The sequence below is a fragment of the Zea mays genome, chromosome 2 (assembly GCF_902167145.1).
Source record: "Zea mays cultivar B73 chromosome 2, Zm-B73-REFERENCE-NAM-5.0, whole genome shotgun sequence".
NCBI classification, from domain to species: domain Eukaryota; kingdom Viridiplantae; phylum Streptophyta; class Magnoliopsida; order Poales; family Poaceae; genus Zea; species Zea mays.
Window position 1 is genome coordinate 189,367,603 of NC_050097.1, and position 25,339 is coordinate 189,392,941.

The window sequence follows — 25,339 nt, forward strand, 5'->3', positions numbered from 1 at the left end:
CGCGCCTGTGGTTGAGTTCGGCCCGGAGGTCGTTGGTCTGTGCGCCCCTTACTGAGGGTGAGCGCACAGACGCCGACGCCTCATGTTGGCGCCGGGATGACCGTGACCTCGACTTGGTCGATGTAGAATGCGCCATGCCGAGCAGTCGGTCGACATCGTCCCGCCACTGCTTCATGGCCCCTGGTGAGGCCATGGAGCTTGGAGGGTGTCGCAGCAACTCCCTGGTTGCTAACAACGCTCCCGAAGCCACCCTTGACGGTGTCCGGGATGTCTATGCAGCTGTATGTTGCCGTGCTGCGTGCACAGCAGCAGTGCCCGGCACTGGGCGATTGGGAACTTGTGGCGTGGAAGAAACAACTTCTTCCTCCACCAGGAAATCCGTGGAAGTATCGGCGCGGTGCTCAACGATTTGCACCATCATGTTGAGCGAGAAAACCGGCAAAAACCTAATGCCTAGCCCCCTACCTGGCGCGCCAAATGTCGGAGAGGGAATTCTCCGGCCGGGTGGCGGAGTGCACTCGCCCTAAATCCTAAGATGAGGAAGGGGCTTAAGCATTTTGTCGGTCCTGCTAAGCAAACATCAAGCACATGAACATGCGAGAGTTTAGAGTGGTTCGGGCTGCCAGAGCGTAACACCCTACTCCACTGTGTGTTGGATTGCTATGGAAACTTGAGGGTCTCGGCCTCCAGATTTAGCTTGTGTTGTAACGTTGCATGCCTCCCCTTTTATAGCTAAAGGGGGATATGTACAAGAGTACTGAGCCCCGAAATGTGGGCTTAGGAACATAGCGGATGTAGCTACTAATATCTTCTGCTGGAGCAATCTTCTTGTGCCCTGACACCCGAGATCTACATAGTCTCGGCGTGCAGGGGGAAGCTTCTCGCATAAGGGATGAGTACAGTGCACCGCGCAGCACGGGCGTACTATTCTGGCGACGGACTGGACAGGTGCGCCGTCTACAAGGTAGCCCTGGCACCGCCTGCCAGCGGAATGGACAGGACACAATAAATGTCGTGGGGCACATCACCTGTTAGAAGGGTGGACAGGCATCATGTTCCCTCCGCAATAAATGCGAAGGCCACGCGGCTCAAAGCCCTTATGTCATGCTCCGCCCACTGGCCTACGTCACAGACAATCAGCCATGAGACCTTCAGCCAAGCGGGGAGCGGAGGCGCTCTGGATAGAGCCTGGACACATGTCAACACCGGACCTATGCCTATGTCACGACATTTCTTCTCCTGGGACCTTGTTATGGGTGGTCCGGTGCCCAGTTGATGGGGTCCGAACCCTATCCAATGGCTCCGGGCTGCTTTACTTCGGGGGTCTGGGTTGTGCTGTGCGCATAGGGGTCCCGTGCCTTCTGGGCCTGACGGCGTTGTCTCCGAGAACGCCACCTTAACTGCTCACGAGATACCCCTGGGGCTGTTCTCTGCGCGGTTAAGGGTAGCCGCGCAGGCATCATGCTTTTATACCGTAGTAAGGGGTACCCCTAATTCAGGGTACTGACAATATCCTCGGACAACGATTTGCCCAACGCCGTATTCACAGCGGATGAAGAAGAAGACGACATTGCTACGTACCGTCGGCGGCGGCGCGCGGTCTGTTTGACGCGGGCCAGATGTCCGATGAAGAGGAGCAAGGAGGGCAGGCGAGCGGGCGAACGGTTTCAAAATGCTAGGGTTTTGCGGCGCACAGAAAGGTAAGAGAGCCTGAGCCACGTCGTCCCCTTTTTATACACAGGACGCGACGCTTCAGGAAGCCCGCAGTCCAACAGTACCACGTCCATCAATGGTCACATCAAAACCCCCCGCGGAACCACTTCGAGCGAGGGCAGTGTCTCCACCATCTAGCGATGTCTTCGGCACCAGATGACTCAGTCGAACTGGTCACTCGGAGGGCAAATGTTGGGGCGAAGGCGAAGACGCTACCCTTCGCTCCAGGCCTTCGTCACCTCACCATCGTCGGAGGCAAGATGACCGGCGCGGCCCACCCTTCGTCCTCCTCACTGCAAGACGAAGGCCTATGATGAAGTCTCTCCATCCCACGTCCCCACCCGACTACGGAGGCCCACGTGGGATTCGGCCCACTGTAACAGGCCCCGCACGGAGAAGCGTGTTATGGGCCTGATTTGTAATAGCTTTTTCTGTAATGACGGTCTGTAACCCTCCCTTTTATGAATATTCTAGGGATAGTCCAGGTGCCCTAGGGCATAAACGTCCTTACATTGGGACGTTGGACACTCAGGCACCTATAAATACCCCCGTACAGTGCCCTTGAGAGGCCGGATTAACAGAGCAATTGCCATCTCGAGTTAAACCTTGCTTGCACTCTTTCCACTCCCCCGTTAGATCAACTTGCCCAGGAGAGCAAGTTCCAACAGACGTGAACCTAAGCAGTGGTGCGCCGCCCTCCCTGGTGCTGGCGGATCTGAAGTGGTGGGGTGACGGCAGTGGTTCCACAAGTGTCAAAACGGCAAGGCCTCCAGGGGGCGGGCGGCGGGGAGGGTGCAGTGCGGCAATGGGGGACAACCGGACAGGGTAGGGATGGAGATCGCGGTCGGGCGGCGCTCGAAGGACGCTTTGAGAGAGCCGATTCGACCCTACGATACTCGGTGGTCAAGGAGAGGCTGCTGGAGACCGTGGATGTCAGATCATATGCTTCGAGAGACGCATGAAAAAATAATGCGTGGAGTCCACGATTCTTTGCTCCTGTTCTTAGGCCTCCTTTGGCAGGGCTCCTAATGGCTTCGGCTCTGGCTCTTCTGGCTTCTTGGCTTCTCTAGAGGAGCCAGAGCTATTTTATAATTTATTTGGTAAACATCTTCTCACAAGGAGACGGTGACAAAGACCGTAATTTCGTGAAACATTATTGTGTGCCGGATAGAAGGAGCTGGTAGAAGCTTGTTTCTCGTGCTTTGGCTCCCAATAGCAAAACGACTCTGGCTCTTTGATGGCTCTCAGTGAGGAGCCGTTTTTTTAAGACCGTTTGGTACGACTTCATGAAGAGCCAGAAAAAGAGCCACCGAGAGAGTCCTACCAAAGGGGGCTTAATATATAGAAATTTTGCTGAACTGCTTCATTCTCGCTCTCGCTGCTATTGTCTCCTGTTCATCGCGATTTATTGTGACTGCAACTGTAACATATCCTATTCTTAGTATAGTAAGGCGACGAACAAAATGGCAGCCATAGCTTGGTTTGGCTCGTTGAGGAACCGAGCTAGAAAATCAGTTTAACTCGGCTTATTTGCGAGTTAACTCATTTCTCATGAGTCATAATAAATAATAATATGTATATATATAGGGCAGGTATAACGGGAGCCCTGGGCTTTCAATAGTTAAAGGAAGCCCAGGACGATCATCCCTGCAACCTGGTTCAACCCAGCGCACCGACTAGACCAGGTTGTCGGTTGCACCACCCGCGCCCACGTCTGTGCGCACAAAAAAGGAATGCATGTATGAGTTAAACACGTCCCCTTGCATGCGCATAAATTTAGAAAAGATATGTGTGGCGGTTTCTATTTTTAAATGCTTTATTTCCTCCATAAATTTAGGATCGCTGCAACAGCCATGCAACTAGACTCGTAAGGACCATTTTATGATATATACTACTACTAAATATGCTACCCTGTGTAGATAATTATGCAATTCGGTATACTGCGCTAAAAATCTGTTACCAGCTACATGCACACGAATTTATGATGAAAATAATGTGCAATGAAAGGAAATGAATTGCACACATAGAAACAAAAAATCGTATTTAATGTTTTATTTTCTTCATAAATTGTCGGCGTTTCGAGACCGGGGGGTCCCTAAGCCGACGAGTGAATGTCGTCGCGTGCCCCAGCCCAGATGGGTCGACGCGAGGCCGAGCGCGAAGGGGGGAAGTGAGGTGGCCGGAGACCGGCGTGAGAGAGGTGGAAATCCCGCGGCCTTCGTGTTCGTCCCGCGCCCAGGTCGGGTGCGCTTGCAGTAGGGGGTTACAAGCGTCCACGCGGGAGAGGGAGCGAGCGGCTTCAAGCGAGCGCCCGTCTCGTCCTCGTCCCCGCGCGGCCAACCTCCTCTAAGAGGGCCCTGGTCCTTCCTTTTATAGGCGTAAGGAGAGGATCCAGGTGTACAATGGGGGGTGTAGCAGAGTGCTACGTGTCTAGCGGAGGAGAGCTAGCGCCCTAAGTACATGCCGTTGTGGCAGCCGGAGAGATTTTGGCACCCAGCTGGTGTGATGTCGTGGCCGTCGGAGGAGTGCTGGAGCCTGGCGGAGGGACAACTGACGGAGCTGTTGAGTCCTTGCTGACGTCCTCTTGCTTCCGTAAGGGGGCTGAGAGCCGCCGTCGTCACAGAGTATGCGGGGCACCATCATTGCCTATATGGCGGAGCGAGCCAGATGGGACGCCGGTCTTGTTCCCCGTGGCCCGAGTCAGCTCGGGGTAGGGTGATGATGGCGCCTCCTGTTGACGTGGCTGGTCTGCGCCCTAGGTTGGGCGATGTGGAAGCTCCTCCGAAGCCGAGGTCGAGTCTGTCTTCCGTGGCCGAGGTCGAGTCCGAGCCCCTGGGTCGGGCGAGGCGGAGACCGTCGGCTGAGGCCAGGGCGGAGTCCGAGCCCTGGGGTCGGGCGAAGCGGAGTTCGTCGTCTTCTGGGGCTAAGCCCGAGTCCGAGCCCCTGGTCGGGCGGAGCAGAGTTCGCCGTCTTCCGGGACTTAGCCCGAGTCCGAGCCCTGGGTCGGGCGGAGCGGAGTTCGCCGTCTTCCGGGACTTAGCCCGAGTCCGAGCCCTGGGTCGGGCGGAGCGGAGTTCGCCGTCTTCCGGGGCTTAGCCCGAGTCCGAGCCCTGGGTCGGGCGGAGCGGAGTTCGCCGTCTTCCGGGACTTAGCCCGAGTCCGAGCCCTGGGTCGGGCGGAGCGGAGTTCGCCGTCTTCTGGGACTTAGCCCGAGTCCGAGCCCTGGGTCGGGCGGAGCGGAGTTCGCTGTCTTCCAGGGCTTAGCCCGAGTCCGAGCCCTGGGTCGGGCGGAGCGGAGCTTCCTATGGTTCCTGCGGCCGGGCCTGACTGCCTATCAGCCTCACTCTGTCAAGTGGCACCGCAGTCGGAGCGGCGCAGGCGGCGCTGTCTTTCTGTCAGACCGGTCAGTGGGGCGGCGAAGTGATGGCGGTCACTTCGGCTCTGTCGGCTGAGGGGCGCGCGTCAGGATAAAGGTGTCAGGCCACCTTTGCATTAAATGCTCCTGCGATTTGGTCGGTCGATGCGGCGATTTGGTCAGGGTTGCTTCTTGGCGAAGACAGGGCCTCGGGCGAGCCGGAAATATGTTAGCCACCGGAGGGGGGCCTCGGGCGAGGCGGAGATCCTCCGGGGTCGGCTGCCCTTGCCTGAGGCTAGGCTCGGGCGAGGCGTGATTGAGTCCCTCGAATGGACCGATCCCTGACTTAATCGCACCCATCAGGCCTTTGCAGCTTTATGCTGATGGGGGTTACCAGCTGAGAATTAGGAGCCTTGAGGGTACCCCTAATTATGGTCCCCGAGAGTAGCCCTGAGCCTCGAAGGGAGTGTTAGCACTCGCTTGGAGGCTTTCGTCGCACTTTTTTGCAAGGGGACCAACCTTTCTGGGTTGCGTTTTGTTCCGGTGGGTGCGCACGAGCGCACCCGCCGGGTGTAGCCCCCGAGGCCTCGGAGGAGTGGTTTGACTCCTCCGAGGTCTTAATGCCTCGCGCAATGCTTCGGCTGGCCTGGTCGTTCCCTCATGTGAGCTGGCCGTAGCCCGGGTGTACTGTCGGGTCCCAAGTTCTCGGGCTGGTATGTTGACGCTGTCAACGGTTCGGCCGGAGCCGGGTTTGCGAGAGCAGCCCCCGAGCCTCTGCACGGGGCGAGAGGGCGATCAGGGACAGACTCAACTTTTTTACATACGCCCCTGCGTCGCCTTTCCGCAAGGAGGAGGGGGGGAGAGCGCCATGTTGCCCTCGGTGGGCGCCGAACATGGTGTCTCCGGTGAGCTGCAGGCGGGTGATCCGAGTGGACGTCCGTGCCCCGTTCGTTAGGGGTCGGCTAGAGGCCCAGAGGCGCGCCCAAAAGTACCTGCGGGTGATCTGCCGGACCCAGTCCCCTGGCGACGGGGTCCGAGGGCTCGATGCCTCCCTCTGATGGGATTCCGTTACAAGATCGTTCCCGCTGGTCTCGGAAATGTCCTAGGGTACCTCGGGAGCGCAGCCCGAGCCTTGGTTATGTATCGAACGTACCCATGGTCATCCCTCGCTCTGTGTCTGAGGCGGCTGTGAACCCTTCGGGGGCCAGCCTTCTAACCCCTGATCAGTAGTGGGTGCGGAGCCCGAGTAGCCTGAGGCGGCCGTTGAACCCTTCCGAGGGGCCGGCCTTCGAACCTCTGACCAGTAGTGGGTGTGGAGCCCACGTGCTCTGAGGCGGCTGTTGAACCCTTCCGAGGGGCCAGCCTTCGAACCTCTGATCAGTAGAGAGGCTCGGAGCCTGGTTCCTTCACGGGGAAGGATCCTTTTCGGGGTACCCCCCTTTCCCGGTCCCTGTTGCAAGAGAGAGAAAGAGGAAAAAGGGAAAAGGATACGAAATCGAACGACGTGGCGTACCTTTTCTGACGCGGTCATTATGGCGAAGGCAAAGCGTCGCCCGCTTCTCCTGCCAGAGGCGCCGCCTGTCCCGCCGCGGAGTTAATGCGACGGGGCGAGTGGTTCGCGGGGCGGCCGTTGCGCGTGCGCGAGCCGTTTGAGGAACGGAACACGGGCGCGTCGTCTTCAGGCCGTGAGAGAGGTTTCTCTTGTCGCCCCTGGAGGGGACGTAGGCTTGGCTGACGATGTGACTGCTGCTCCTGCCCGCCTGCCACCGCCATTACTGCCGGCCCATTTTTGGCCGCATTGACCGTCGCGCCAGGCTGGCGCTGCTGGGTCGTGTTCTGGGTCGCCTCGAGTCGCGGTATTGGTTCCGCAGTCGAGGAGGCGCGGTGGTGGCGCAAGTGGCGGTGCAGTTGCATGCACGAAGCATTCGGCGCGCCGGTTGCATGACGCGTGGGCCTGGGCCTCCATGCTGGGCGTGTTGGGAGTCGGAGAAGTGCGCCCACTTGGCGCGGTTGCATGCCGCCTGCATGGCTTCCCGCCCTTTCACCCGCTAGTCTGGGCAAAAGTGGAGAGCCGCTTGTAACCGTCGGGCGGTTGTACGCATCGCGCACGACGGTTTGGCTTCTTCTGCTTTGAGCCGGCTTGCATGACGTGTGGGACCCAGCCCCCGCGCCGTAGGAGGAGGGCCTTGGAGCGTGTTGGAGAAGACTCAGCCCGCGACGGCTGGGGACGCAAGTAAGGAGAGTCGCCTTTAAAAGGAGGGTGACCCCCTTAGAAGGCGACCATGTCTTCGCGCTCCCTTATGCATCATGTCTTTCCACCTTCCAAGCCCCCGGATGGGGGATACCCGTCGTCTTTCCGCCTTGTCGTTGGGGGAACGCAACTCCGCGGGAGTTGGTACCTTTCAGCCATCGTTCGGCTTCAAGGATTTTCATCATACAGCCCGGTTGCACCCCTCCACCGGTGGTCACCCAAAACGGTGACCTCCAGCCCCTGGATGGGGAGAGGCAAGCCGGGCTGTGATCTTGGTCCCGCCCTCAGCCTCAAGGATGTTCGTCATCCTTGCTGGGGCGGGGAGCGAGGCGAACCGGGGCTCTACCTCCCGCGCGGGCCAGATGGCCACCTCTTCTTCCAGCTTCTGGTGGTGGCAACCATCCTCCAGCTCTGCGGAGGAGACGTCCTCCAGCCATGCCGGGGAAGGCGAACTGTTGCTGCCCAGCTAGGATGCAACATTCCGCCCTCTTCCTCGCTTTCGCGGCGAGGACGGGAGCGAGGACCTGCCGGTGCGCTTTGGAGCGGCCCGCTCTTTGGCTTTAATAGCTGGTTCGCGCCCCTTGAGCGGGAGCGCGAACGAGAGCCCTCCGGCGGCCGCGTCCGTCCTGGGACCATGGCTGCTGCTGCAGAGGTCGCTGGCGGGTCCCCCGGTGCTCGTCGCCCCGCAGGCTCCCCGGTGTGGAGGTTGTTCATACCCGCAGGGACGGAACCAGAGTTCCGTCTGTAATGGCACTTCGAATGCCAGTGTTTTTGTTCATTGTGGCTATCGAGGCCTGAACATGTATGTAATTTCGGCACGGGGCTGTGTTTTTTCCTCATTTTCGAGCACCAAGACTCGCCTGTTGGTTGTCTGAACCGCTTCACCAAGCGTGAGTCGCCCCGTGTAAAGGCGACGAGTGAGGTATCCGTATCCCGGAGGCGTAGGAGTCCCTCGGCTCGGTCAGCCTTGTTGTCCGAGGCTTCCCTTGCTTAGTTAGAGGAACCCCTCGGCCGCTCTTCGACGAGCCGAGGCCAGGGGTAGCGGTGTCAGCGCGAACAGAGGCAGAGTTGGCTCGAAGAGAAGATCTGGTCGGCCGGAGCCTGGCCGGGTCGTCCGTTAGCGGGATCGCCGCCGGAATTGACCTGCCGAGGCCTCGGGTCGGGCTGATGTCCTCGGAGGACAGCTGGCCGAGGCCCCGGGGTGACTGGCCGAGCCGCCTGCTCGGGCCGGATTCTCGGAGAAGACCCTGGCGGCGATGGCCCGGGCTTGGTGATGACGTTGTCCTTCAGAGCGGAGACCCTTGGACCGTGTCGCCGTCCGAGGCCAGGTCGGACCTCACCGAAGGTGTTGTCGACGCCGAGGGTGCTGCTGCTCCCTTTAGCCGTCAGGATCCGAGCCTGCAGGATCAGATTATCTTGTAGCGTGTGTTTTCTGCGGCCGCCGAGGCCAAAACACACCCTCGCCGTGTTCTAAAGCCGTGTCTCTTTTCCTCTTGTTTCGAGTATCTGGACTTTTTTTGTCGGTAACAGAATTGTTTGTGCGAGCGAGAGTTGCTTCTCACGGAAGGTGATGAGTGAGGTATCCGTATCCCGGAGGCATAGGAGTCCCTCGGCTAGGTCGGCCTTGCCGCTTATGCGCACTCTTACCCGTCCATGGGGTTCTGTCACCGACGCAGTTGAGAAGGCTCGAAGAATCGCTCCGGCAGAAGAGCTTCCGAACGTGAAGACTTGTTCGGTCCGCGGAATCACTTATCCGAACGTGAGTTACTTATCGCAGAAGGTGATGAGTGAGGTATCCATATCCCGGAGGCGTAGGAGTCCCTCGGCTCGGTCAGCCTTGGCTGCTTATGTGTACTCCGTCGTTTTCAGGATCCACTTTCGAAGTAGTCAAAAAGCACGAAAGACATTCTGGCAGAAAGGATCTTTTTTCGAGGAAAAAATTCGACGCAGAGGGGGTTCCCCCCTTTTAGCCCCCGAGGGAGGGTCGGGCTTTGCCGAGGCGAGGCCGACCCTTCCTTGATGACTAAACTTTGCGTGGGAGCGAGGTATATGAACAACTTGAAAACATCTTAAGGGTAGAAGCGACGTAGCTGTTGGATGTTCCAGGCGTTGCCGTAGACCTCGCCTTGACTGTTGGCCAGCTTGTATGTTCCGGGCTTCAGAACTTTGGCAATGACGAACAGCCCCTCCTAGGGGGGCGTGAGCTTGTGCCGCCCTCGGGCGTCTTGTCGCAGCCGAAGCACCAGATCGCCCACCTGGAGGTCTCGGGACCGGACCCCTCGGGCGTGGTAGCGTCGCAGGGACTGCTGGTACCGCGCCGAGTGTAGTAAGGCCTTGTCCCGGGCCTCCTCCAGCTGGTCCAACGAGTCCTCTCGACTAGCTTGGTTGCTTTGGTCGGAGTAGGCCCTCATCCTCGGGGAACCGTATTCTAAGTCCGTGGGCAAGATGGCCTCAGCCCCATAGACCAGAAAGAACGGCGTGAAGCCCGTGGCTCGGCTCTGCGTTGTCCTCAGGCTCCAGACCACCGAGGGGAGTTCCTTCATCCATCGCTTGCCGAACTTGTTTAGGTCATTGTAGATCCGAGGCTTGAGTCCTTGCAGAATCATGCCGTTGGCACGCTCTACTTGCCCATTTGACATGGGGTGAGCCACGGCGACCCAGTCCACCCGGATGTGGTGATCCTCGCAGAAGTCCAGGAACTTTCTACCGGTGAACTGGGTGCCATTGTCGGTGATGATGGAGTTCGGGACCCCGAAGCGATGGATGATGTTGGTGAAGAACGCCACCGCCTGCTCGGACCTGATGCTGTTTAGGGGTCGGACCTCGATCCACTTGGAGAATTTGTCGATGGCGACCAACAGGTGCGTGTAGCCCCCTGGTGCCTTCTGCAAGGGGCCGACGAGGTCCAGACCCCACACAGCAAAAGGCCAGGTGATGGGTATCGTCTGCAAAGCCTGAGCGGGCAGGCGGGTCTGCCTTGCGTAGAACTGACACCCTTCGTAGGTGCGGACAATTCTAGTAGCGTCGGCCACCGCCGTGGGCCAGTAGAAGCTTTGTCGGAAAGCATTCCCGACAAGGGCTCGAGGCACTGCGTGATGGCCGCAAGCCCCCGAGTGTATCTCTCGGAGGAGTTCCTGCCCTTCGGCGATGGAGATGCATCGCTGGAGGATGCCAGAGGGGCTGCGGTGGTAGAGCTCCTTCTCATCTCCCAGCAAGACGAACGACTTGGCGCGCCGCGCCACCCGCCGAGCTTCGGCTCGGTCGGAGGGTAGCTCTCCTCGGTGGAGATATTGCAGGTACGGGGTCTGCCAGTTTTGGTCAGGCGTGACCCCGCTTCGCTCCCCCCCGACGTGCAGCGTCTCGCCCTCGGGGGCCGAGGGTACCTCGGGCTGAACCGAGGGTGCCTCGAGCCGAGCCGAGGGTGCCTCGGACTGCGCCGAGGGTACCTCGGGCTGGACCGAGGGTGCCTCGGGCCGAGCCTGAGGCGTCTCGGACTGTGCCGAGGGTCAGGCTCGGGCGTGCCGTCGAGCTTGACGGAGGGCTGATGCAGATCTCGGGAGAAGACGTCCGGGGGAACCGTTGTTCGCCCCGAGGCTATTTTAGCCAGCTCGTCCGCAGTCTCGTTGTAGCGCCGAGCGATGTGGTTGAGCTCGAGCCCGTAGAACTTGTCTTCTAGGAGCCGAACCTCATCGCAGTAGACCTCCATCTTCGGGTCGCGGCAGTGGGAGTTCTTCATGACTTGGTCGATGACGAGCTGCGAGTCACCGCGAGCGTCGAGGCGTCGGACCCCTAGCTCGATGGCGATCCGCAATCCGTTGACCAGAGCCTCGTACTCAGCCACATTGTTGGATGCCGGGAAATGGAGGCGTAGCACGTAGCGTAGGTGTTTCCCGAGGGGCGAGATGAAGAGTAGGCCTGCGCCGGCTCCTGTCTTCATCAGCGACCCGTCGAAGAACATGGTCCAGAGCTCCGGTTGGATCGGAGCTGTCGGTAGTTGGGTGTCGACCCATTCGGCCACAAAGTCTGCCAAGACCTGGGACTTGATGGCCTTCCGAGGGGCGAACGAGATTGTCTCACCCATGATTTCCACCGCCCACTTTGCAATCCTACCCGAGGCCTCCCGGCACTGGATGATCTCCCCCAGGGGGAAGGATGACACCACAGTTACCGGATGAGACTCGAAGTAGTGTCGCAACTTCCGCCGTGTCAGGATCACCGCGTACAACAGCTTCTGAACTTGTGGGTAGCGGATCTTGGTTTCGGACAGTACCTCGCTGACGAAGTAGACTGGCCTCTGAACGGGCAATGCATGCCCCTCTTCTTGCCTCTCGACCACAATCGCGGCGCTAACCACCTGAGTGGTCGTGGCGACGTAGACCAAGAGGGCTTCTCCGGCAGCCGGGGGCACCAAGATAGGCGCCTTCGTGAGGAGCGCCTTCAGGTTCCCGAGGGCTTCCTCGGCCTCAGGGGTCCAAGTGAAGCACTCGGCCTTCCTTAAGAGGCGGTACAGAGGTAGACCTCTTTCGCCGAGGCGTGAGATGAAGCGGCCCAGAGCCGCGAGACATCCCATGACCCTCTGTACGCCTTTCAAGTCCTTGATGGGCCCCATGCTGGTGATGGCTGCAATCTTCTCCGGGTTGGCTTCGATGCCCTGCTCGGAGACGATGAACCCCAAGAGCATGCCTCGGGGCACTCCGAAGACACACTTCTTGGGATTGAGCTTGACGCCTTTCGCCTTGAGACATCCGAATGTCACTTCAAGGTCGGAAAGGAGGTCGGAGGCTTTCCTCGTCTTGACTATGATGTCATCGACGTAGGCCTCGACCATGCGACCAATGTGTTCGCCGAACACATGGTTCATGCACCGCTGGTACGTCGCGCCCGCATTCCTCAAGCCGAACGACATGGTGACATAGCAGTACATGCCGAAGGGTGTGATGAAAGAAGTCGCGAGCTGGTCGGACTCTTTCATCCTGATTTGGTGATACCCTGAGTAGGCATCGAGGAAAGACAGGGTTTCGCACCCAGCAGTGGAATCCATGATTTGATCGATGCGAGGCAGAGGGTAGGGAACCTTCGGACATGCTTTGTTCAGACCAGTGTAGTCTATACACATCCGCCATTTCCCCCCTTTCTTTCTCACAAGCACAGGGTTGGCAAGCCATTTGGGATGGAATACCTCTTTGATGAACCCTGCCGCCATTAGCTTGTGGATCTCCTCGCCTATAGCTCTGCGCCTTTCTTCGTCGAATCGGCGCAGAGGCTGCTTGACGGGTCGGACTCCGGCTCGGATGTCCAGCGAGTGCTCGGCGACATCCCTCGGTATGCCGGGCATGTCCAAGGGACTCCACGCGAAGATGTCGGCGTTCGCGCGGAGAAAGTCGACGAGCACTGCTTCCTATTTGGGATCGAGCTCGGAGCCGATCCGGACTTGCTTGGAGGCGTCACTGCTGGGGTCGAGGGGGACGGACTTAACCGTCTCCGCTGGCTCGAAGTTGCCGGCATGACGCTTCACGTCTGGCACCTCCTTAGAGAGGCTCTCCAGGTCGGCGATGAGGGCCTCGGACTCGGCGAGGGCCTCGGCGTACTCCACTCACTCCACGTCGCATTCGAACGCGTGTTTGTACGTGGGGCCGACGGTGATGACCTCGTTGGGGCCCGACATCTTGAGCTTCAGGTAGGTGTAGTTGGGGACGGCCATGAACTTCGCGTAGCATGGCCTCCCCAGTACCGCGTGGTAGGTTCCTCGGAACCCGACCACCTCGAACGTCAGGGTCTCCCTTCGGAAGTTGGAGGGTGTTCCGAAGCAGACGGGGAGGTCGAGTTACCCGAGGGGCTGGACGCGCTTCCCGGGGATGATCCCATGGAAAGGCGCAACGCCTGCCCGGACCGAGGACGGATCAATACGCAGGAGCCCGAGGGTCTCGGCGTAGATGATGTTGAGGCTGCTGCCTCCGTCCATGAGGACCTTGGTGAGCCTGACGTCGCCGATGACGGGGTCGACGACGAGTGGGTATTTCCCCGGGCTCGGCACGTGGTCGGGGTGGTCGGCTTGGTCGAAGGTGATGGGCTTGTCGAGCCAGTCTAGGTAGACTGGTGCCGCCACCTTCACCGAACAGACCTCCCGACGCTCTTGCTTGCGGTGCCGAGCCGAGGCGTTCGCCGCTTGCCCACCGTAGATCATGAAGCAGTCGCGGACCTCGGGGAACTCTCCTGCCTGGTGATCTTCCTTCTTATCGTCGTCGTGGGCCCTGCCACCCTCCGCGGGTGGCCCGGCCCTGTGGAAGTGGCGCCGAAGCATGACGCACTCCTCAAGGGTGTGCTTGACGGGCCCCTGGTGATAGGGGCACGGCTCTTTGAGCATCTTGTCGAAGAGGTTGGCACCTCCGGGGGGTTTCCGAGGGTTCTTGTACTCGGCGGCGGCGACAAGGTCCGTGTCGGCGGCGTCGCGTTTCGCTTGCGACTTCTTCTTGCCCTTCTTCTTGGCGCTGCGCTGAGTTGACGCCTCGGGGGCATCTTCCGATGGGAGGCCCTGGGGCTGCTTGTCCTTTCGGAAGATAGCCTCGACCGCCTCTTGGCCGGAGGCGAACTTGGTGGCGATGTCCATCAGCTTGCTCGCCCTGGTGGGGGTCTTGCGACCCAGCTTGCTCACCAGGTCGCGGCAGGTGGTGCCGGCGAGGAACGCGCCGATGACATCCGAGTCGGTGATGTTGGGCAGCTCAGTGCGCTGCTTCGAGAATCGCCGGATGTAGTCTCGGAGAGACTCTCCCGGCTGCTGTCGGCAGCTTCGAAGGTCCCAGGAATTCCCGTGGCGCACGTACGTGCCCTGGAAATTTCCGGCGAAAGCTTGGACCAGGTCGTCCCAGTTGGAGATCTGCCCCGGAGGCAGGTGCTCCAACCAGGCGCGAGCGGTGTCGGAGAGGAATAGGGGGAGGTTGCGGATGATGAGGTTGTCATCGTCCGTTCCACCCAGTTGGCAGGCCAGACGGTAGTCCGCGAGCCACAGTTCCGGTCTCGTCTCCCCCGAGTACTTCGTGATAGTAGTCGGGGGTCGGAACCGAGTCGGGAACGGCGCCCGTCGTATGGCCCGGCTGAAGGCCTGCGGACCGGGGGGTTCGGGCGAGGGACTCCGATCCTCCCCGCTGTCGTAGCGTCCCCCACGCCTGGGGTGGTAGCCTCGGCACACCCTCTCGTCGAGGTGGGCTCGACGGTCGCGGTGATGGTGCTCGTTGCCGAGGCGACCCGGGGCCGCAGGCGCTGTGTTGCGCGTGCGCCCAGTGTAGACCGAGGCTTCCCGCATGAATCGGGAAGTCGCGGCATGATGTTCTGAGGGGTACCCCTGCCTTCGGGAGGCGGAGCTCTCGGCCCGTCGGACCGCGGAGCCTTCCAGGAGATTCTTGAGCACTCCCTGGATTCGCCGCCCCTCGGTGGTTGATGGCTCCGGCATCGCGCGGAGGAGCATTGCTGCTGCAGCCAGGTTCTGGCCGACCCCACTAGATGCGGGTGGCGGCTTGACCCTGACGTCGTCGACGACGCGGTGCTGGAAGCCCTGGGGTAGATGACGTATTTCTCCGGCTGGAGGTTGGGCCGCCCATGCCTGCCCGACGTCCCGGCGGATCGGCTCAAGCGCTCCTGCTCCCTCGTCGAGCCTGGCCTGCACCCCTCGGATTTGCTCGAGCTATGGGTCATGGCCCCCCGCCTGAACGGGGACCACAGCTAGCTCCCGTGGGATGTCAACGCGAGGCACCGGCCTAGGGAGATCACCATCCTCCGGCATGCCAAGATGGTTGCCTTCGGAGGGACCCCCTAGATCGACGTGGAAACATTCGCGGCTTGGACCGCAGTCCTCGTCGCCGAGGCTGTAGCTACCGTCGGAACAGTCGGAAAGGCAGTAATCGCATGCGGTCATAAAGTCCCGCATGGCACTGGGGTTGCCAAGTCCGGAGAAATCCCAACAGAAGCTGGGCTCGTCGTCTTCCTCGGACCCGGAGGGCCCGTAGGTCGAGACGTCCGTCAGCCGGTCCCAAGGTGACCGCATACGAAACCCCATAGGGTTCGGACTCGCCTCTACGAGGGCATCCGCCAAAGCGAAGCCGCTAGGCGGGTCAAGGCTGAATCCGAAAGGCGTGGGATGGGAATCGGTCGGTACCTCTTGGTCGACGGGCGGTGATGAAGTCACGTCGGGGACTGACTGCACTGTCGTCTCAGGTACGAGGGTGACACCCAGCAAGCCTTCCGCGAGCGTGCTGGCGTCGTCCGCTTGCTCGGGACTGGCGTGTCGCGGGGAGTCAGCGCTCGTCTTCGTCTCAAGCGCGAGGTCGATGCCCGGCGCACCCCACGTTGGGGTGCTGGCGCTGTCGACTCGCTCGACAGCCGACGAGGCACTGCCTCCTGCTTGGCCTTGGTTGCCCCGCGTCCCCGTCCGTCGACGGGGAAGAGGACGGGGCGAGCTCGAAGGTTGTTCTTCCACCACGCGGGGAAGACGTCGTCGATTCCGCCGCCGGCGGGCGGGCTGTCGGCCGCCATTGTCGCTGTCGCACGGCGGTGGAAGGAGTATCATGTCGTAGCTGCCGTCGAGGGACTTGAACTCAAGGCTCCCGAAACGGAGCACCGTCCCGGGCTGGAGAGGTTGCTGGAGACTGCCCATCTGGAGCTTGACGGGAAGCTGTTCGTCAACACGCAGCAGGTCCCTACCTGGCGCGCCAACTGTCGGCGTTTCGAGACCGGGGGGTCCCTAAGCCGACGAGTGAATGTCGCTGCGTGCCCCAGCCCAGATGGGTCGACGCGAGGCCGAGCGCGAAGGGGGGAAGTGAGGTGGCCGGAGACTGGCGTGAGAGAGGTGGAAATCCCGCGGCCTTCGTGTTCGTCCTGTGCCCAGGTCGGGTGCGCTTGCAGTAGGGGGTTACAAGCGTCCACGCGGGAGAGGGAGCGAGCGCCCGTCTCGTCCTTGTCCCCGTGCGGCCAACCTCCTCTAAGAGGGCCCTGGTCCTTCCTTTTATAGGCGTAAGGAGAGGATCCAGGTGTACAATGGGGGGTGTAGCAGAGTGCTACGTGTCTAGCGGAGGAGAGCTAGCGCCCTAAGTACATGCCGTTGTGGCAGCCGGAGAGATTTTGGCACCCAGCTGGTGTGATGTCGTGGCCGTCGGAGGAGTGCTGGAGCCTGGCGGAGGGACAGCTGTCAGAGCTGTTGAGTCCTTGCTGACGTCCTCTTGCTTCCGTAAGGGGCGCCATCATTGCCTATCTGGCGGAGCGAGCCAGATGGGACGCCGATCTTGTTCCCCGTGGCCCGAGTCAGCTCGGGGTAGGGTGATGGTGGCGCCTCCTGTTGACGTGGCTGGTCTGCGCCCTAGGTTGGGCGATGTGGAAGCTCCTCCGAAGCCGAGGTCGAGTCTGTCTTCCGTGGCCGAGGTCGAGTCCGAGCCCCTAGGTCGGGCGAGGCGGAGACCGTCACCTGAGGCCAGGGCGGAGTCCGAGCCCTGGGGTCGGGCGAAGCGGAGTTCGTCGTCTTCTGGGGCTGAGCCCGAGTCCGAGCCCCTGGTCGGGCGGAGCGGAGTTCGCCGTCTTCCGGGACTTAGCCCGAGTCCGAGCCCTGGGTCGGGCGGAGCGAAGTTCGCCGTCTTCCGGGACTTAGCCCGAGTTCGAGCCCTAGGTCGGGCGGAGCAGAGTTCGCCGTCTTCCGGGACTTAGCCCGAGTCCGAGCCCTGGGTCGGGCGGAGCGGAGTTCGCCGTCTTCCGGGACTTAGCCCGAGTCCGAGCCCTGGGTCGGGCGGAGCGGAGTTCGCCGTCTTCCGGGACTTAGCCCGAGTCCGAGCCCTGGGTCGGGCGGAGCGGAGTTCGCCGTCTTCCAGGACTTAGCCCGAGTCCGAGCCCTGGGTCGGGCGGAGCGAAGTTCGCCGTCTTCCGTGGCTTAGCCCGAGTCCGAGCCTTGGGTCGGGCGGAGCGGAGCTTCCTATGGTGCCTGCGGCCGGTCCTGACTGCCTGTCAGCCTCACTCTGTCAAGTGGCACCGCAGTCGGAGCGGCGCAGGCGGCGCTGTCTTTCTGTCAGACCGGTCAGTGGAGCGGCGAAGTGATGGCGGTCACTTCGGCTCTGTCGGCTGAGGGGCGCGCGTCAGGATAAAGGTGTCAGGCCACCTTTGCATTAAATGCTCCTGCGATTTGGTCGGTCGGTGCGGCGATTTGGTCAGGGTTGGTTCTTGGCGAAGACAGGGCCTCGGGCGAGCCGGAAATATTTTAGCCACCGGAGGGGGGCCTCAGGCGAGGCGGAGATCCTCCGGGGTCGGCTGCCCTTGCCCGAGGCTAGGCTCGGGCGAGGCGTGATCGAGTCCCTCGAATGGACCGATCCCTGACTTAATCGCACCCATCTGGCCTTTGCAGCTTTATGCTGATGGGGGTTACCAGCTGAGAATTAGGAGCCTTGAGGGTACCCCTAATTATGGTCCCCGACATAAATATAGGATCCCTCCAACAGCCATGCAGCTAAACACATTAGATCTAGTTTATGATATATATTGATACAAATTATACAACATGGTGTAGCTATTTATGCAATTCGTTACACTGCGTAAAAAATCTGGCATGTTGTTCACTGGTGGACGCATCTCCGGGTTGGAGCGTAATAACCTTAAGTTTTGAGCATAAAATCCTTCAATTATAAGCGTAAATACCGAGCCAATGTGAGAGGTTGATAACTCTAGTAGGTTGTTATTACGATACTATTTTTATGGCAGATCCGAAAAACATGGCAGCCACATGCATGCAGTTATACAGATCCAAAAATTATGGCAAAATGCATGCATGAGTCAAACATGTTTCCTTGCATGCGCGTAAATTTAGGAAAGATATGTGTGGCGGTTTCTATTTTAAATGCTTTATTTCCTCCATAAATTTAGGATCGCTGCAACAGCCATGCAGCTAGACTCGTAATGACTATTTTATGATATATACTGATACTAAATATGTCACACCGTGTAGATAATTATGCAATTCGGTATATGAAAGGGAAATGTGCCCTTGGGCTATTTCTAAGTATTTTGGTGATTGAGTGTCAACGCAAGTGCTTTTGTGTTAATCTATGCAATGTGGTGGACAAAGTGCAAATCATGTCAAAAGGTATGTTTCTAGACTTAGTACATTGTTTTATGGACTAATGTATTATGTCTAAGTGCTGGAAACAGGAAAGATTGAATTGGAGCAGAGGTGGCTAAGTTCTGCCAAAGTCAGCGCAGTATGGGTGCACCGGACTGTCCGGTGGTGCACCGGACAGTGTCCGGTGCGCCAGGCTGCCTCAGGCGAACTGGCCGCTCTCGGGAAGAATTTAACGGCGTACGGCTATAATTCACTGGACTGTCCGGTGAGCCAACGGTCGGCCGGGCCAACGGTCGGCTGCGCGATCTGCGCGAGACACGTGGCCGAGCCAACGGTCGGGAGGGGGCACCGGACTGTCCGGTGTGCACCAGACAGTGTCCGGTGCGCCAACGGCTCCAAGGCTGCCAACGGTCGGCTTCGCCAAATAAGGAAGGAAATCCGCACCGGACTGTCCGGTGCGCCAAGCGACAGAAGGCAAGAATTGCCTTCCCGGATTGCTCTCAACGGCTCCTAGCTGCCTTGGGGCTATAAAAGGGACCCCTAGGCGCATGAAGGAGAACACCAAGCATTCCTTGAGCACTCTTGATCACTCACACTCCATTCTTGCGCACTTGTTTGACATTCTAGTGATTTGAGCTCCGTTCTAGTGTGCTAGTCTTTTGAGCTTAAGTCTGGGTCTTGTGTGTGCGTATTTGCTGTGATCTTTGTGTCTTGTGTGAGTTGCTAATCCCTCCCTTACTCCGTGATTCTTTGTGAACTTCAAGTGTAAGGGCGAGAGACTCCAAGTTGTGGAGATTCCTCGCGAATGGGATTAAGAAAAGCAAAGCAAAACACCGTGGTATTCAAGTGGGTCTTTGGACCGCTTGAGAGGGGTTGATTGCAACCCTCGTCCGTTGGGACGCCACAACGTGGAGTAGGCAAGCGTTGGTCTTGGCCGAACCACGGGATAAACCACTGTGCCATCTCTGTGATTGATCTCTTGTGGTTATTGTGTTTTGTTGAGACTCCTCTCTAGCCACTTGGCGATTATTGTGCTAACACTTAATCAAGTTTTTGTGGCTTAAGTTTCAAGTTTTACAGGATCACCTATTCACCCCCCTCTAGGTGCTCTCAATTGGTATCGGAGCCGTTCTCTTCACAAAGGGACTAATCGCCCGAAGAGATGGATCCTAAGGGGAAGGGAATCGTGATCAACGATAAAGAGAAGGAGTCCTTCGTCAACGAACCGAAGGATGACAAGCCTACCGACTCGGGCTCGGGCCACAAACGAAAGGATGGGAAGAAGAAGAAGACAAGGCGCATCAAGGAGATCGTCTACTACGACGACAGCGACGAGTCCACTTCTTCCCAAAAGGACAACGGCGACAACGACTACGAGAGAAGGAAACCGGTTAATTCGAACTTTTCTTTTGACTACTCTCGTATTCCGCAAAGTACAAATGCTCATTTGCTCTCCATTCCACTTGGCAAACCTCCTCACTTTGATGGAGATGACTACGGATTTTGGAGCCACAAAATGCGTAGTCACCTGTTCTCTCTCCATCCGAGCATATGGGAGATCGTGGAAAGTGGAATGAAATTTGATAGCTCGGATAGTCCTATGTTTATAAATGAACAGATTCATAGAAATGCACAAGCTACTACTGTGTTGTTAGCCTCTTTGTGCAGGGACGAGTATCATAAAGTGAGCGGCTTGGACAATGCCAAGCAGATCTGGGACACCCTCAGGATCTCACATGAGGGGAACGACGTCACCTTACTCACCAAAATGGAGTTGGTGGAGGGCGAGCTTGGAAGATTCGCAATGATTAGGGGAGAGGAGCCAACCCAAACATACAACCGGCTCAAGACCCTCATCAACAAGATAAGGAGCTACGGAAGCACACGATGGACGGACCACGACGTCGTTCGTCTAATGCTAAGGTCCTTTACTGTACTTGATCCACATTTGGTGAACAATATCCGTGAAAATCCTAGGTACACCAAGATGTCGCCCGAAGAAGTTCTTGGGAAATTTGTAAGCGGGCGAATGATGATCAAGGAGGCGAGATATGTCGACGACGCGTTGAATGGTCCAATCCATGAGCCTCAACCCATTGCTCTCAAGGCAACAAGGAGCAAGGAGGCACTACCTAGCAAGGTGGCGCAAGTTGAGGCGGCCAGGTTAAATGATGAAGAGATGGCCCTCATCATCAAGCGCTTCAAGACGGCGCTAAAGGGTCGCAAGGGGCAGCCAAGCAAGACCAAGACAAGGGGAAGCGCTCATGCTTCAAATGTGGTAAGGTTGGTCATTTTATTGCTAACTGTCCCGATAATGAAAGTGACCAGGAACAAGGGAGCAAGAGGGAGAAGAAGAAGAAGGCATACAAGAAAGCCAAGGGCGAGGCACACCTTGGAAAGGAGTGGGACTCGGATTGTTCGTCATCCGACTCCGAAAATGAAGGACTCGCCGCCACCGCCTTCAACAAGTCATCCCTCTTCCTCAACGAGCGTCACACATGCCTCATGGCAAAGGAGAAGAAGGTATGTACTCGAGACAATACTACTTATGATTCTTCTAGTGATGATGAATCTAGTGATGAAGAAATAGATTACTCTAGTTTGTTCAAGGGATTGGATAGAACTAAAGTAGATAAGATTAATGAATTGATTGATGCCTTGAATGAAAAGGATAGACTCTTAGAAAAACAAGAGGACATTTTATATGAAGAGCATGACAAATTTGTAGAGGCACAAAAATCTTATGCTTTAGAAGTTAAAAGAAATGGAATGCTTTCTTGTGAACTATCTTCTTGCCATGAGACAATTTCTAGCTTAAGGAGCATGAATGATGATTTGAATGCTAAGTTAGAGATAGCTAGTAAATCTAACTCTTGTGTAGAACATGTTATGATTTGCAAAAGGTGTAAAGATTTTGACATTGATGCTTGTAGTGAACACCTAGTGTCAATTTCTAAATTGAGTGATGAAGTGGCTAGTCTTAGTGCCCAACTTAAGACTAGCAAAAGCGAATTTGATAAGTTAAAATTTGCAAGGGATGCCTACACGATTGGTAGACACCCCTCAATTAAGGATGGACTTGGTTTCAAGAGGGAAGCCAAGAACTTGACAAGCCATAAGGCTTCCATCTCCGCCAAGGAGAAAGGAAAGGCCCCTATGGCTAGTAGTGCTAAAAAGAACCATGCTTTTATATACCATGATAGGAGACAATCTAGAAATGCTTATAGGAGTTGTAATGCTTATGATGCTTTTGACTCTCATGCCATGTTTGCCTCTAGTTCTTCCTATATGCATGGTAGAAATGTGTTTAGAAGAAATGTTGTTCATCATATGCCTAGGAGAAATGTTGTCAATGTTCCTAGAAAAGTTAATGAACCTTCTACAATTTATCATGCTTGTAATGCTTCATTTGCAATTTGTAGAAAGGATAGAAAGGTGATTGCTAGGAAATTAGGGCCAAAATGCAAGGGAGATAAAACTTGCATTTGGGTCCCTAAGACAATCGTGACTAACCTTGTAGGACCCAACATGAGTTGGGTACCTAAGACCCAAGCCTAAATTTGCCTTGCAGGTTTATGCATCCAGGGGTTCAAGCTGGATTATCGACAGCGGATGCACAAACCACATGACTAGGGAGAAGAAGATGTTCACCTCCTATGTCAAGAACAAGGATCCCCAAGATTCAATCATATTCGGTGATGGGAACCAAGGCAAGGTGAAAGGGTTAGGAAAGATTGCTATTTCATCCGAGCACTCTATTTCTAATGTGTTCTTAGTTGAGTCGCTTGGATATAATTTGTTATCTGTTAGTCAATTATGCAATATGGGATATAATTGTCTATTCACAAATGTAGATGTGTCTGTCTTTAGAAGAAGTGATGGTTCACTAGCTTTTAAGGGTGTATTAGACGGCAAACTTTACTTAGTTGATTTTGCAAAAGAGGAGGCCGGTCTAGATGCATGCTTAATTGCTAAGACTAGCATGGGCTGGCTGTGGCATCGCCGCTTAGCACATGTGGGGATGAAGAACCTTCACAAGCTTCTAAAGGGAGAACACGTGATAGGTTTAACTAACGTTCAATTCGAAAACGATAGACCTTGTGCAGCTTGTCAAGCAGGTAAACAAGTGGGAGGAGCACATCACAGCAAGAATGTGATGACCACATCAAGACCCCTGGAGCTGCTACATATGGACCTCTTCGGACCCGTCGCCTATCTAAGCATAGGAGGAAGTAAGTATGGTTTAGTTATTGTTGATGACTTTTCCCGCTTCACTTGGGTGTTCTTTTTGCAGGATAAGTCTGAAACCCAAGGGATCCTCAAGCGCTTTCTAAGGAGAGCTCAAAACGAGTTTGAGCTCAAGGTGAAGAAGATCAGGAGCGACAATGGGTCCGAGTTCAAGAACCTTCAAGTAGAGGAGTACCTTGAGGAGGAAGGGATCAAGCACGAGTTCTCCGCTCCCTACACACCACAACAAAATGGTGTGGTAGAGAGGAAGAACAGGACGCTTATAGACATGGCGAGGACGATGCATGGAGAGTTCAAGACCCCCGAGCGCTATTGGTCGGAAGCCATGAACACGGCTTGCCACGCCATCAACAGGGTCTACCTTCATCGCCTCCTCAAGAAGACATCGTATGAGCTACTAACCGGTAACAAACCCAATGTTTCGTATTTTCGAGTTTTTGGGAGTAAATGCTACATTCTAGTGAAGAAGGGTAGGAATTCCAAATTTGCTCCCAAAGCCGTAGAAGGGTTTTTGTAAGGTTATGACTCAAATACAAAGGCGTATAGAGTCTTCAACAAATCATCGGGTTTGGTTGAAGTCTCTAGCGACGTTGTATTTGATGAGACTAATGGCTCTCCAAGAGAGCAAGTTGTTGTTTTTGATGATGTAGATGAAGAAGAAGTTCCAACGGCCGCAATACGCACCATGGCGATTGGAGATGTGCGGCCACAGGAACAAGATGAACGAGATCAACCTTCTTCCTCAACAATGGTGCATCCCCCAACTCATGACGATGAACAGGTTCATCAAGAGGAGACGTGTGATCAAGGGGGAGCACAAGATGATCTTGCAATGGAGGAAGAAGCACAACCGGCACCTCCAACCCAAGTTCGAGCAATGATTCAAAGGGATCATCCCGTCGATCAAATTTTGGGTGATATTAGCAAGGGAGTAACTACTCGATCTCGATTAGTTAATTTTTGTGAGCATTACTCCTTTGTCTCTTCTATTGAGCCTTTCAGGGTAGAAGAGGCCTTGCTAGATCCGGACTGGGTGTTGGCCATGCAGGAGGAGCTCAACAACTTCAAAAGAAATGAAGTTTGGACACTGGTGCCTCGTCCCAAGCAAAATGTTGTGGGAACCAAGTGGGTGTTCCGCAACAAACAAGACGAGCACGGGGTGGTGACAAGGAACAAGGCACGACTTGTGGCAAAAGGTTATGCCCAAGTCGCAGGTTTGGACTTTGAGGAGACTTTTGCTCCTGTGGCTAGGCTAGAGTCCATTCGCATTTTGCTAGCATATGCCGCTCACCATTCTTTCAGGTTGTTCCAAATGGATGTGAAGAGCGCATTCCTCAACGGGCCAATCAAGGAGGAGGTGTACGTAGAGCAACCCCCTGGCTTCGAAGATGAACGGTACCCCGACCACGTGTGTAAGCTCTCTAAGGCGCTCTATGGACTTAAAAAAGCCCCAAGAGCATGGTATGAATGCCTTAGAGACTTTTTAATTGCTAATGCTTTCAAGGTTGGGAAAGCTGATCCAACTCTTTTTACTAAGACTTGTGATGGTGATCTTTTTGTGTGCCAAATTTATGTCGATGACATAATATTTGGTTCTACTAATCAAAAGTCTTGTGAAGAGTTTAACAGGGTGATGACTCAGAAATTCGAGATGTCGATGATGGGCGAGTTAAGCTACTTCCTTGGATTCCAAGTGAGGCAACTCAAGGATGGAACCTTCATATCCCAAACAAAGTACACACATGATTTGATCAAGAGGTTTGGGATGAAGGACGCCAAGCCCGCAAAGACTCCGATGGGAACCGACGGACACACCGACCTCAACAAAGGAGGTAAGTCCGTTGATCAAAAGGCATACCGGTCTATGATAGGGTCTTTACTTTATTTATGTGCTAGTAGACCGGATATTATGCTTAGTGTATGCATGTGTGCTAGATTTCAATCTGATCCAAGGGAGTGCCACTTAGTGGCTGTGAAGCGAATTCTTAGATATTTAGTCGCTACGCCTTGTTTCTGGATCTGGTATCCAAAGGGGTCTACCTTTGACTTGATTGGATATTCAGACTCCGACTATGCTGGATGTAAGGTCGATAGGAAGAGTACATCGGGGACATGCCAATTATTAGGAAGGTCCCTGGTGTCATGGAGTTCTAAGAAACAAACCTCTGTTGCCCTATCCACCGCTGAGGCCGAGTACGTTGCCGCAGGACAGTGTTGCGCACAACTACTTTGGATGAGGCAAACCCTCAGGGACTTTGGCTACAATTTGAGCAAAGTCCCACTCCTATGTGATAATGAGAGTGCTATCCGCATGGCGGATAATCCTGTTGAACACAGCCGCACAAAGCACATTGACATCCGACATCACTTTTTGAGAGACCACCAGCAAAAGGGAGATATCGAAGTGTTTCATGTTAGCTCCGAGAATCAGCTAGCCGATATCTTTACCAAGCCTTTAGATGAGCAGACCTTTTGCAAGTTGCGTAGTGAGCTAAATGTCTTAGATTCGCGGAACTTGGATTGATTTATAGCATACTTGTGTTTATGCCTTTGATCATGTTCCTTATGCATTTTGTTACTTATTTATGGTGCTCAAGTTGTACAAGCACTCCCCGGACCTCACAAGTCCGTTGCAAAGTGATGCACATATTTAGGGGGAGATGTGTTACAACTTGACCCTTTGAGA